Genomic DNA, 14,851 nt, shown 5'->3' with positions numbered 1-14,851 from the left:
AATTGAGTAACTTGCTTGTCAATAGCAGAACGTGTTACTTTAGTTGACTTTTGGTCGTGATTAGGCTTGTCCCGATAATCAATAAATCAATTAACCGCATGTTAAACAAACACAAACTCAATGATTTTGCCTGCTTCCATACGATATTGACATCTGCATGTGTGTTTGTTTTCCTCCTCGCTCGCTGCCAAACAGGCTGGATGACAAGAGAGTTCACTTTGTGCATCTTTCTCAACACGTGGGTGCGTTAGTTGTTTAGCGGAATGGGTTCACTCACCCCGAGTGAACCTTCCTGTCAATCATTCTATCTCTTTGACGGGGCGCTAGCAAGTTCACACACAGAGTGCTGAAAGTGAGTGTTGTCCGGAGTAACAATAAGCAAATGTAAATGAGTGATTCTCCTGAGAAGCACCAGCGACGGTGCAGTTACTTCCAGGGTCACAGAGCACAGGGTACCCATGTGGAGGCATATACTGCATATGGCATAGACATACTGCAAACATGGTGAATGGACAGGGAAACTTTCTGCCTGTTGTGTATGAAACAGCATCTGACTTCAATTTCACCCTGCATCATCATGAGAACATTTGTGACCAAGTCAAACAAACAGCGTACGGTAGTGATCCGAGTCCGAGAACATCAATGCTGCTGTTTCACCTGAACGCACCATGCTGAAATTTAGAACGGATGTATGAAAGATACCTGGCATGGTGGCACTGTGTGTTTAGATAAGTCTCTACTTATCTAGCTAAAATCCAACAATGCTAATGTTAGCATTTTAAAAACGTTACTATGCGAATATTAGAATGATAGTGCTGACATGCTAACACCTGACATGATAGCACTAAGTATTTATATAGGTTTTTACTCATGAAAACTGCTAAAAGGCTACAATGCTAACATTAGCATGATAAACCACTCACAATAGTGTGTCTGCAAATGTGAAAATGAATGAAAGTGGAAAAAAATGCTTCTGTGATAATGTTAGCATGATAGTAATGCTAACATGCTAACGTTATAACCACTTATAACACTAAGTGTTTATGTAAGTATGTACTAATAACAATGGTAAAAAAGGCTACTCTGTTAACATTAGCATGATAAACCAAGCACAATACTGCTAATGCCTGCTAATGTGAAAATGAATGAAATGGATATAACTGCTATTGTGATGATGTTAGCATGATAGCAATGTTAACATGCTAATGTTTACATGCTATCACTTATAACACCAAGTGTGTATGTGAGTGTGTACTAATAAAAATGGTGGAAAAGGCTACTCTGCTAACATTAGCATGATAAACCTAGCAAAATAGTGTGTCTGCCAATGTGCAAATGAATGAAAATGCATAAAAATGTTATTGTGATAATGTTGGCATGATAGCAATGCTAATATGATAATGTTTACATGCTACTGCTATAACACAAAGTGTGGATGTAAGTCTGTACTAATAAAAATTATGAAAAAGGCTACTCTGCTAACATTAGCATGCAACACCTAGCATGGCAGCGCTTAATGTCTTTAATTCTTATAAAAATGTTAATGTTAAAAAATACAATGTTTTTTAAAAATGCTAACATGCTAAGCCAGTATGGAGCTGGAAGCATAACCAGTGATTTTTTGGCCATGATTAAAAATGAAAGAAGAATAGACAATTCACGGCAATAAATCACCAGTCCTGATAAAGAGTGTTGTTTACTGTGCGGTTGTCTGAATGCTGCGGCTAAACACAATCAATAAGAATTATTTGGTCCCAATGACACATTGATGACATTTCAGCACTTGAATGCAGATGTTGGCGAGCACTTTTGAAGCGCTGAGTCTCCTCTTTCCGTTGTGACATTTGTGACTTGATATTTAAAATTGCAGTGGAACGTCCAACGTTGAACACAATCTGTTCTGTGACACGTGTTAAATAACTTATCTACCCCCCCCCCTCCCCCCAAAAAATCAATTAGAATTGAAAAGATACAATTGGGCCTTCACAAAAGGTTATCGCTTTCGTGCTCGGGCCCTCATGATTTGTTACTTTTAATCTGTCTTTTGTCCACACTCATTTTATGTTTAGGTCACTGAAAACATACAAACCCTCTCTCTTTTTTCAAGGGTTGTTTTTAACTCCGCATTTTGCCAGTCAGCAATAATTTTTAATGGAGATGCTCGATATATTCTTGGGGTGTCCAAAGTGCGGCCATACAGTCAGTACAGAATTTTTAAACTGGGACTGATAATATTTTGTCTTCATATTCTGACTTAATTTTATTAAAATTACAACTTTTGGGGTGTGTTTTTGTTCTATTTTCAGACTATTTCAATTTTATTTTATAAATATTTTTCTTTAGTTTATTTTCATAATGTTTTTACTTTGTGTTCATAACTTTGTCCTACAACTTAATATTCCAAAAAATAGACTGGAAATGATGCTCATGTAACAAGAGAACTCAAAAACAACAACAGCAGCAAAAAAAAAGAACAATCAGCACAAAATTTTAGTGGCATAAAGTTGAAATGTTAAAAAATATTTTTTAAGTTGTAAAGTCATATTCACGATAGAAAAATGTACAAAAATGAAAATCATTGGAAAATGAAAAAAAAAACAGAAATGGAAAACCTTTACAGGAAAAAAGTTGTATTCTAACAAAATATGCATTTTATTTTAGAAAAAAACACATATAATATTAAGAGGAAAAATAATATAATTTCAGGAGCCAAAAGTTGAAATCTTCCGGAAAAAATTTTTTTTTTAAGTTATAACATGTTGAGAAGCAAACTGAATACATTTACCATGTCTTGGGAATAAAGTCCAAATACTATGTGAGTAAAATTTACAAACTAATATTCAAGGAGAAAGTTGATACCAAGCAGCTTTTCCTAAAAATGTATACCTTCTAGCATATCTACATATTTAGTTGCTTTACTAAATATCAAAGTGGCCCTTGCATCCTTTCACTTTTCACAATGGGGCCCTCACAGGAAACCTTGGACACCCCTGCTGCAGGCTTTGCTTCCGTCACCCCCCAGTGGCGCACTGGCAATGCAACATGTTGCCAACTTCCAAGCCCCAAATCTCACTTTTTAATACCAACTTCATGATAAAAGGATAAGGATGAAGGATCCGGTGACGCAAAAACTACCGAGCGGATTTAAGAGCTATGTTATGGATGTGAAGCTGATGAAGAAGCCATAAAGTAGACCCGACTAAAGGTCGGCTGCCGTCTAGTTTTTAACCTGCCAACGCCTTGGGCAACATTTGAAAGAACGGCACGGGGGCTGTGTCGGGGTATATTGAGGATGTTGTGGTGTCGTGCTCCCCAGACCATTTTATTAGACACTTTGAAGGGGCGAGAGATATGAAGAGCTCTGTGATGTCACCGTGGATGTGTGGAATAGAATTCCGGTGATAACCTGTGCAGCTGTGGTGCATTCAATGCCCATCAGGATGAAGGCAGTGCTAGACACTCTAATACTAAATGTTGATACTTTGAGGTCATCAATGAGAAATCATTTATCCAATTAATCGGAATCATTATTTTTTAATTCAAACATTCAATTAAAATCTCCTGTGATGTGATTTTTTTTTTTACTTTGACAAAGCCTTATTAAAAAGCTGTATTAGTATGATTCTTTAAAATATTTTTTCCTGTTTTCTTAAATTTTATAAATTTTATTTTCTTCTTGAATAATCTTCATATATAATATTATGACTTTATTCACATAATATTGTAATTTTCCCTCAAGCTAATTTTCATCAATGTTGTGAAAAAATATACTTATTTTTTCCTTAATATTTCAGGTCTATGCTACTAAAATGACATTATTTTTTGTCATAATATTACAAGTTTAGGCTTGTAAATTGTGACTTTTTTTTCTCATTGAAAAGATTTTATTTATTTATTTATTTTAGATTTTCACTTTATTTTTGGAGAATTATTTAAAATGTTTTTTGTCTTTTGTGTTTTTGGTTTATTTTCTATTAAAAAAAAAAAAGCCGCAGTCCATAAATGGCCTCCCGGGCTGGTCTTGATGACCAGGAGGTTTGTGCCATCTCCTATCATCGAATTTCCTCAAATCTCACCCCCAAATATTGTCTCATTCACGACGGAGGCAGCCAACGACATGTTCTTACACAGTATGGTCGTTCAGCAGCCACACCGCTCCACGATAACAACAAGAACCATTCCGTACCCGTCCAGTAAATGGGTAGGCTAGATACGTAGACACCTCCATTGGACGACTGGAGAAGCTATTTGGGTGCTCCTCACACTTCCACGTCTCATTCTTACGCTGACTAAATAAATGTGCTATTTACGGGTGCAAAGTCATGTGGCGTGTTATTGCGTAATGATTACATATCAAGATAATGAACACCTTCTTATTTGCCTTTCCATATCACATTACAGGCCTTTATCTATCTCATTACCTTCACTGTATTCCCTCACTAGTGGCTAACTTATCTGTTTACCTTTTTGTGCTAAGAGGGATTTATTTCATGCAAACAGCAAATGATGCAGATAAGAGCAGATGGAGAAAATGTAAACTGCAAAGGTGTGGGTCCCAGTCCCAAAAGTGTGATGGGAAAATGCCTTACAGAGTTGCAAATGACCTTTCGTGCACGTTTCGCCGAAAAGAAATCCAGCCTTGCTCTTGTGCATGAAGCTGTTATATGGAAATGGCACACTGTCTTTGTCATTCTTGCAAACTAAGCACGATTTGCTGAAACAACAGCCGGGTGTTTCCAACGCCTCCTGTTTTGCACTGCAGCCACTCTATCTGTTCTTTAAATGAAAGTGTGCTGCCAACTCGCCTGATTGAAGACGCTCGAAAAGAGCAAAGGACGAATGGTTTACTTTAGCAACTTTTCCCTCCACTTCTTAAAAAAAACACTCACTGACGAAAACATGAAATAGCATTTTCTATTGTAGACATTCTCGTGTGGGAAGATGGAGAAGAAAAGTGCTTAGTCTGACGTTGTGTTGTTTGTGAAGAAGCATCACAAATTCCTGGTTCAGCAAATATGGCCACACTTTTTGGTTTGCAAAGAAAATATTCTCAGTAAATATGTCCTCGAAAGAGGAACATGTATTATGTATCCATATGTATTTGGGGTGTCCAACTACCTTGCCTCCAGTGCTGCCCAATCTGGTGTCTGAATATGAATATGAATATGAATGGAATATGAAATAGTTGGTAGTGGACACAGAGAGGCCGTTGCCGCGAATTGGCAGCCACGTTTCCGTTAGTCTACCCGGGGGCAGCTGTGACTACAGATGTAGTTTACCACCGGGAGTGAGGTGTGAATGAATAATGGGGTCACTTTGGGTGCCTTGAAAAGCGCTAGAAAATGGAATGATATTATGAACCAAAATAAGGCGATACAGAATGTGGGGAAAATGGGAAAAGTGAAAAAGTGAAAAAGTTACAAGAAAAAACACATAAGGGGGAAGGGTGTATTTTACAATAACAAAACAAGAATACATTTATAATATTATGACCAAATATACACGTGTACTGTATGTAAATTATGACTGGACAAAAATACTGTCAAAATATGAGGACAGAACAATGTTTTAGTATTATACAACCCTGTAATAATACAGATAAATACAGAATGTGGAAAAAAGTGAAAAAGTTACAAGAAAAAACACAATATTAGGGGGAAGGCTGCATTTTACAATAACAAAACAAGAATACATTTATGATATTATGACCAAATGTACATTTGTACTGTATGGAAATTATAACTGGACAAAAATACTGTCAAAATTAAAAAATGGAAATGAAAACTGGACAAAAATACTGTCAAAATATGAGGACAAAACGATGTTTTAGTATTATACAACACCATAATAATTGGTTAGTAGAAAAGGGCTATAAAATTCAATATTATGAACCAAAAAAAGGCAATACAGAATGTGGAAAACATGGGAAAAAGTAAAAAAGTTACAAGAAAAAACACAATATTGGGGGGAAGGCTGCATTTTACAATAACAAGACAAGAATACATTTATAATATTATGACCAAATATACATGTGCACTGTTTGTAAATTATAACTGGACAAAAATACTGTCAAAATATGAGGACAGAACAATGTTTTGGTATTATACAACCCCGTAATAATTAGTTAGTAGAAAAACACTATAAAACGAAAAAGTGAAACAGTGGAAAAAGTTACAAGAAAAAACACAATATTAGGGGAATGGGTGTATTTTACAATAACAAAACAAGAATACATTTATAATATTATGACCAAATGTACATGTGTACTGTATGTAGTATTTTGTAACTGGACAAAAATACTGTCAAAATATGAGGACAGAGCAATGTTTTAGTATTATACAACCCCATAATAATTGGTTAGTAGAAAAGCGCTATAAAATGGAATGATATTATGAACCAAAAAAAGGCAATACAGAATGTGGAAAAAAGTGAAAAAGTTACAAGAAAAAACACAATATTAGGGGGAAGGCTGCATTTTACAATAACAAAACAAGAATACATTTATGATATTATGACCAAATGTACATTTGTACTGTATGGAAATTATAACTGGACAAAAATACTGTCAAAATAAAAAAATGGAAATGAAAACTGGACAAAAATACTGTCAAAATATGAGGACAGAACAATGTTTTAGTATTATACAACCCCATAATAATTGGTTAGTAGAAAAGCACTATAAAATTAAATGTTGTGAACCAAAAAAAAGTCAATACAGAATGTGGAAAAAATGGGAAAAAGTGAAAAAGTTACAAGAAAAAACACAATATTAGGGGGGAGGCTGCATTTTACAATAACAAAACAAGAATACTGTCACGCCCTGTGTGGGTTCCCACAGTTTGTTTGAGTTACCTTCTTGGGCTTTGGGTTCTTAGTTTGTATTTGACTTCCTGTTTTCCCGTGTCTGCCTTGGTTGTCCTCGTCTCCCACACTTGTCCCTAATTTGTCCTGTCTATTTAGTTCAGGTGTGTGCTTCTCCCCGCGTGGGATCATTATCGTTTGTCCGTCTACTTCCTGAGTTGCTTTTTTCTGCTGCTGCATTTTTCGCAACGAATAAATATTATTTACCTGCATTTGGTCCCATTCTCTGCATCCTGGCGTTGAACCTTACAGCTCTCAATACCAACTGTGATAAATACATTTATAATATTATGACCAAATATACATTTGTACTGTATGGAAATGAAAACTGGACAAAAATACTGTCAAAATAAAAAAATGGAAATGAAAACTGGACCAAAATACTGTCAAAATATGAGGACAGAACAATGTTCTAGTATTATACAACCCCATAATAATTGGTTAGTAGAAAAGCACTAAAAATTGAATGACATTGTGAACCAAAATAAGGCAATAGAGGATGTGTAAGAAATGGGAAAAAGTGAAAAAGTTACAAGAAAAAACACAATATTGGTGGGGAGGCTGCATTTTACTATAACAAAACAAGAATACATTTATAATATTATGACCAAATATACATGTGTACTGTATGGAAACGAAAACTGGACAAAAATACTGTCAAAATATGAGGTCAGAACAATGTTTTAGTATTATATAACCCTGTAAAAATTGGTTAGCAGAACTCTGGCATGGCGGTCGAGTGGTTAGCGCACAGACCTCGCAGCTAGGTTGTTTGTCTATATGTGCCCTGTGATTGGCTGGCCACCAGTCCAGGGTGTACCCCGCCTCTCGCCCGAAGACAGCTGGGATAGGCTCCAGCACCCCTCGCAACCCTCGTGAGGATAAGCGGTAGAAAATGAATGAATGAACTCTGAATACCATTTTTTTAAAAACCCTCCATTATATAACACTAATACAGTTATTCAACATTATCACATTGCCATGAAGAATGTGGCAGCCCAATTGTAAATGTTATTTGTTTGTTCACTCTCAAAGAATTAAAAGTTCTGTTGTGGAGTTAATGGATTCTATTATATGAAGTGACAGAGCTCCATTCCAGGCTGCCAACTCATGTTACTGTGAAATGAGAAGTTCACAACACTTTCCTCTTGGATAATTGTGTTTGCCGGCAGCCATGCTCGTGCTCCTGTTTAGTTTCATCTCTCCAATATAGTACCTTCTCACCTTTGGACTTTTAACTAGATTGATGCTGATGGAAGCGCCGTGACCTGATCCTCCATGTTTGGATTCCATTTTCTTGAATCAACAACATGCTGATAAACAAGTCAGGTGTACTTCTTATTTGAAACCTTCTTCGTTTTGAGCGTAAACGTTATTTATTTTTAGTCAAGTTCACCTCTGTTAACATACTTTTGTCCATTAGCTGGATTATGTATGTGTCGCCAAAAAAAGTCACAAAAATCCCCCCCGCCCCAAAAAAAGCAAACTTTTTATTTCTATTTGCCCGGAAAAAGCTGGTTAAATTCCAAATTGTACGACCTCAGAAGGGTTGGACTAGCGGAAAGTGTTGGACTGTGACAGTGCTAGGAATGAAAATCCCGTCCAAGAGGATAGCCCTCAGCTAGCTGGCGGCCTTCTCATTTCCATCCAGTGCTTTGCTACTCCACAATCTCATTAAACTCGCCATCTGGGCTGCAGGCTATGTTTTATAGCATTCTGTGCTAAATCCAAAAGTTTAGACACTGTGTGTTTATTGTGTGTTGTTATAATTACATTTCTCCATAGCATAAGTCACCGTCCAAAGCTTCATTAGCCCACTTCCTCGGATAAATATGCTGTGTGATTCAGTCGTATTGTTTGGCTTGTCGGAGCCAATGTGTTTGTACATGAGAAGGTGCTACAGGCCCCAGTATACCAGTATACAGTATGAGCGAGGGTACAACAGGTATTGTTGTTGTCTTTTACTCAACCGCGCATCAACTGGGACTTGCCCGATTCAACATGTGCAACATGTGTCTCTGTCATCCCTCGCCGCTTGGCACTTTAATATTATTGGCTGGATGTCATGGATGTATATACACAAATACATCAAGTCAGTGTAGCGTTCACTGTGGGAACGGAACTGGAGGAGTCTGTTTGGAGAATGAGCTCCGCTGCGCCACTATTGTCCGAGTTCGAGCTAAGAAAATCAAAGTCAAACATTATTAGAGCTCTGTAGATGTGACATAACACCCCTACAGTCAACTATACGTTCCTATTAATTGTAAATGTTGTGGCATTCTAAATAGCCCCGAACTGGTGTGATAAGATGCTAACCAGTTAGCGTCAAATTTATTTCTTCTCAGCTTAAGAAGCTTAAAATGTACCACTTCCACACGGAATGGGAGAATAACCTTTTCACTCTGTGATGTTGGACATGCGATGGCTGACTTCATGCAGTGTTAAAGTAATGTAATGTGAGGTAATGTCTCAAAGGTTTGTGTCATTACTGCTGCAGAATACTACATATCACTTGTATTTCAGTATGTTTGAACAAATAACAACGATCATGTATTAATTCATTCCTTAATAGTAACGGATGACTGTAGGTATTTGGCGAAATGAACTAAAATACAAACATAAGGCATTAAGAAGATGCATTCAAAGATATTGTGATTATATGTCATATACAGAAGTGCTTTTCAACCTTTTTTGAGTCACGGCACCTTTTTTACATTGGGAAAATCTTGTGGCTCACCACTAACCAAAAATGTTACAAAATGTCACCACGACCTCACACGTGCATCAATAAGTCTATGGGAGGAACAAGGTAGGTGTTGCCACACGGACCAATATTACATTGCTCTGCCAGTCTTTACACCACAGACACTCCACAGTAGCCACGTTTACATGACCAGTTTTCTCTTTCCAAATGACCTTTTGGGAAACAATGGTATCCATGGAAAGGAATATTCCAATCTCTTGTCTACATGCACCGTGAAAATCAAAAAGAATAGTCAATGGGGCATGCCCAGTAAAACGTAAACATCAACATCACGTGATACCGACTTCCCCGAGTTTTTCTTTCACTTGTTGGAATAACTCCGTATTGCCAGTGTTTCGTCTGTCCAGTCTTGAAATTTAGTTTGGATCAAAAACAAACTTTGCTTAGTCCAGTGCCGATTGCTGGCCTCCATTTTTAAAAGTGAAGAACGTCTGAATCTGCGTGTTACGTCATATCTGAGCATGCTCTGAAAGAACGCACTCAGGCTAACAGGAAAAGATCAAATTCAATCTTGCTAATATTTTATAATTAAACTCGGAACATGTTTTATATACAGTAAAGCCTCGTTATATCGATATTCTCGGGAGTCAGAAAAAATATTGATATAACCGGACTATCGATATATCCGATCCTGCGCCGAACTGCATTAAAAGTGGGCGATAAATGGGGGATCTTTGATATGGCATGTCATTTTCTCCTTGAGTTCATGGATTGCGTACCTAGTGTTACGTCGCGGGTTAGTCTTGGTTCCGGACACGGCGACAGGAGTCAGGTAAGTGCGTCTCAAGGCTTTTATTCGGCCCAAAAAGGAAGAAACAAAAGGCGATGGTGTCGGGAAAGAGCACCATGGAAAAAAAGACACAAGATAGGCTGGCTGAAGGCGAGCGCTGCTGAACGCAAAAACAACAGGTGTAACTAGGAAGAGCAGCGGCATGTGTATCGTAGCGTAGGTAGCACAATAATCCGGCGTTGGCCAGCTGTCTGCGGTCCGCTTAAGTGCCAGCGGGGTGATTGGCTTCAGGTGCGTTCAGCAGCTCCGCCTCCAGCCAGGAAACGAGGATCTGAGGAGACACAAAAGACAGGGAGGAGACTGGGGAACAGAGCAAGGGCCCCAGGATATGACAGTACCCCCCCCTTAAGGACGGGCGCCACCTGGCGGCCTACCTGGCTTCTCGGGGAAACGACGGTAAAAGTTAGCAAGCAAGTCCGGGTCAAGAATGAGCGCCCGCGAGACCCATGAACGGTCCTCGGGGCGGTACCCCTCCCAGTCGACCAGGTACTGGAAACCCCTGCCCCTTCTTCTCACGTCCAAAATGGCCTTGACCGTGAATGCGGGGTGGCCGTCGATAAGCCTGGGAGGAGGAGGAGGCACATCTGGAGGGCTGAGGTCGCTGACTCTGACGGGTTTGAGGAGGGAGACGTGAAACGTGGGGTGGATCCCCAGGGAGTCCGGGAGGCTAAGCAACACCGAGGTGGGGCTGATGACCCGTTCCACGGGATAAGGGCCAATGAACCTAGGCTGGAGCTTCTTGGAACTGGTGTGGAGGGGCAGGTCACGAGTGGACAACCAAACCCTCTGTCCCGGCTTGTACTCCGGAGCTGCCACACGGTGGCGGTTGGCCAGGCGCTGGTTGCGTTCCGCTGTGCGTGCCAGGGCCATCCGGGTGTTGCGCCAAGCCAGGCGGGCGCGGCGCAGGTGGGCGGACACCGAGGGGACAGCTGACTCCGCCTCTAGAGAAGGGAAGGCTGGGGGCTGGTAACCATATGCCCCATGGAACGGAGAGAGACCTGTGGCGGAGCTGACCAGGGAGTTGCGGGCATACTCAATCCAGGGTAAGTTGATGGCCCAGGAGGCAGGCTGCTGGTGGCATACGCAGCGGATGGCCGCCTCCAGGTCCTGGTTCGCTCTCTCGGACTGGCCATTTGTCTGAGGATGGTAGCCCGAGGACAGGCTGGCGGTCGCCCCCAAAGCCTTGCAGAAAGCCTTCCATACAGCAGAGGAAAATTGTGGTCCCCTGTCGGAGACGACGTCGACAGGGATGCCGTGAAGCCGGAAAACGTGGGTGACCAGTAGCTGGGCGGTCTCCAGGGCTGAGGGGAGCTTGGGGAGGGCGACGAAGTGGGCCATCTTGGAGAAACGGTCCACAATGGTGAGGATGACCGTGTTCCCATTGGATGGGGGAAGGCCGGTGACAAAGTCTAAAGCCACGTGGGACCACGGCCGGGATGGGATGGGAAGGGGGCATAGGAGGCCTGCCGGGGCCTGATGGGAGGACTTATTGCGGGCACATGTTGAGCAAGCGGCCACAAACTCTGTGACGTCCGAGCGCAGGGAAGGCCACCAGAACCTCTGCGACAGGAGAAAGGTGGTGCGCGAAACTCCGGGATGGCACGCGAGCTTGGACTCATGCGCCCAGCGAAGAACCTCTGGGCGAAGGTCAGGGGCAACAAACAGGCGTCCAGCTGGGCAGCCCCCCGGAGGGGAAGAGTCCTTCAGGGCGTCCATCACCCGTTTCTCCACGTCCCACTGAAGGCCCCCAAGGATGCGGGACAGAGGGAGGATGGTCTCCTGAGGAGGTGTGTGCAAGGGCGGAGAGTACATCCGTGACAGGGCATCGGGCTTGCCATTCCGGGAACCGGGGCGGAAGGTCAGAGTGAAGTCAAATCTGGTGAGAAATAGGGCCCAGCGTGCCTGCCGTGGGTTAAGTCTGTGGGCAGAGCGGAGGTAAGCCAAGTTCTTGTGATCCGTGAGAACGACAAAGGGGACCGCCGAACCCTCCAGCCAGTGCCTCCACTCCTGTAGGGCCAAGACGACGGCCAGTAATTCCCTGTTGCCAATATCGTAGTTGCGTTCCGCCGGGGTCAGACGGCGAGAGAAGAAGGCACAGGGGTGCAGCTTCTGGTCGGCGGTGGAGCGCTGGGAGAGGACCGCCCCCACGCCAGTGTCGGACGCGTCCACCTCGACAAAGAATTGAGAGAGAGGGTCAGGGTGGACAAGAACAGGAGCAGAGGTGAAGCACGACTTGAGACATTCAAAGGCGGAATTAGCGTCAGGGGACCACACAAAAGGAATCTTAGAGGATGTGAGCCTGTTCAAAGGTTCTGCGACCCGACTGAAATTCTGAATGAAGCGACGGTAGAAATTCGCAAAGCCCAGAAACCTTTGAAGGTCCTTTCTTGATGTAGGAGAGGGCCAATCGACCACAGCCTGGATCTTGGCTGGGTCGGCTCGGAGTTGCCCCTTCTCCACCACAAATCCCAGAAAAGACACAGACGAAGCATGAAAAGTGCATTTCTCGGCCTTAACGAAAAGCTTGTTGTCGAGGAGCCTACGTAAGACCAGCCTCACTTGCTGGATATGCTCCTCGAGCGTGGCAGAAAAAATCAAGATGTCATCCAGATAGACAAAGACAAACCGACCCAGCATATCTCGAAGAACATCGTTAATGAGGCCCTGAAAGACGGCCGGAGCATTGGTGAGTCCAAACGGCATTACTAGGTATTCGAAGTGGCCTATGGGGGTGTTAAACGCAGTTTTCCACTCGTCCCCCTCACGGATGCGGACAAGGTGGTAAGCGTTGCGGAGGTCGAGCTTGGTGAAAAACTTCGCTGAGTAAAGGGAGTTAAACGCAGAGTCCAGCAAGGGAAGTGGGTATTTGTTCTTGACCGTGATATTATTGAGGGCGCGGAAATCCACACATGGGCGGAGTGACTTATCCTTCTTCTCTACGAAGAAGAAGCCGGCAGCTAGAGGAGAGGAGGAGGGGCGAATGAGACCCGACGCGAGAGAGGAAGAAATATACTCTTCAAGTGCCTCTCTCTCCGGCTTAGACACATTATACAGGCGTGAGGTGGGGAGTGTGGCACCGGGGTGAAGATCTATACTGCAGTCGTATGGACGGTGAGGGGGGAGTGACATGGCCCTGCTCTTGCTGAACACGTCACGGAGATCGTGGTAGGCGGAGGGGACCGAGGAGAGATCGATGGGTTCGGGAGTAGCGGCGCGAGTGGTCGGCAGACGGGGACACGCCCCCCTAAGGCAATGTGTGTGGCAGAAAATGCTCCAGTTAGCTATGGCTGGCTTCGTCCAGTCAATGTGAGGGTTGTGTCTGTTTAGCCAATTAAGCCCTAAAACCACCGGAGCGGAGCGCGAGGGGATGACGAAAAAAGATAAATTTTCAACGTGGTTGCCAGATAGGCGGAGCACAAGAGAGCGGGTCTGGTGAGTGACCTTAGCAAGGTGGCGCCCGTCCAATGAGCGTACAATCTTAGGCGTAGATAGCGGCACCACAGGGATAGACGAGCTAACCACAAATGCTTCGTCGAGGAAGCAGTCGTCCGAGCCAGAGTCGATAAAAGTCTTGATATCTACGCTGATATCAGACCAGGAAAGTGTACCTGGCAGCTGCAATCGGCTGACAGCAGACGTGGTCGAGACAGGAGGCGCGGCCAGAGAGATCACCGACGAACCAGGAGAGGGCGCGCCCGTAGCTTGTGAGCGTTGGCTGTCTGGGCGGAGTGGACAGCGAGAGATGTTGTGGTCGGGTTGTCCGCAGTAGATGCAGAGACGAAGCCGAAGGCGACGCCTCCTCTCGGCCGGCGTGAGGCGATGTCCGCCGAGCTGCATCGGTTCCTCCGGAGCCAGCGTAGGTGTTGTCCCCATGGAGGCGGACGGCCTGTCGTTGAGGTGCCGCTCATCGGGGAATCTCCGAACGAAGGTCGGCGCGGCGCGACGGAGGAGCCGGTCCTGCTCGCGGAAGTTCAAGCGCTTTTCGATGCGGACGGCCAAGGCGATCAACTCGTCCAGGTCGCTCGGCGTCTCCAGAGGGATCATGTGGTCTCGGATTCGTTCCGCGAGCCCGTCGGAGAACACATCCAGGAGAGCTGAGGGGTTCCAGTCGCTCATGGCTGCGAGCGCGCGGAACTCGATCGCGTAGTCCGAGACGCTGAGCCTGTCTTGGCGAAGCCTCAGGAGGGTCCGCGCTGCCTCGCGGCCGGGGAGATTTCGCTGGAACACCTGCTCCAAGGCCTTGGCAAACGAGGAGAATGAGGAGCAGATGGCCGAGCGCCGGCTCCATTCCGCTGTGGCCCAGGCGCCCGCCTTGCCCGTGAGGTGGGAGGTGGCAAAGGCAACTCGAGCGCGTTCCGTGGGGAAGGCGGCTGCTTGAAGCTCGAAGTGCAGCTCGCACTGTGTCAGGAAGGTGCGCACGTCACCTGAGTCCCCGG

General features: G+C 43.7%; 1 protein-coding gene across 1 annotated transcript in view; it reads left to right on the top strand.

Annotated features, from left to right (window-relative positions):
* The window catches only part of mmp17a (matrix metallopeptidase 17a), an 86,376-nt gene that overhangs the window by 55,608 nt on the left and 15,917 nt on the right, over positions 1-14,851 (top strand). The gene's annotated exons all lie outside the window — the stretch shown is intronic.

This window comes from Doryrhamphus excisus, chromosome 2, assembly GCF_030265055.1.
Source record: "Doryrhamphus excisus isolate RoL2022-K1 chromosome 2, RoL_Dexc_1.0, whole genome shotgun sequence".
NCBI lineage: Eukaryota > Metazoa > Chordata > Actinopteri > Syngnathiformes > Syngnathidae > Doryrhamphus > Doryrhamphus excisus.
The sequence above is the reverse complement of the archived record's forward strand: the minus strand, read 5'-3'. Positions and strand labels throughout refer to the sequence as shown.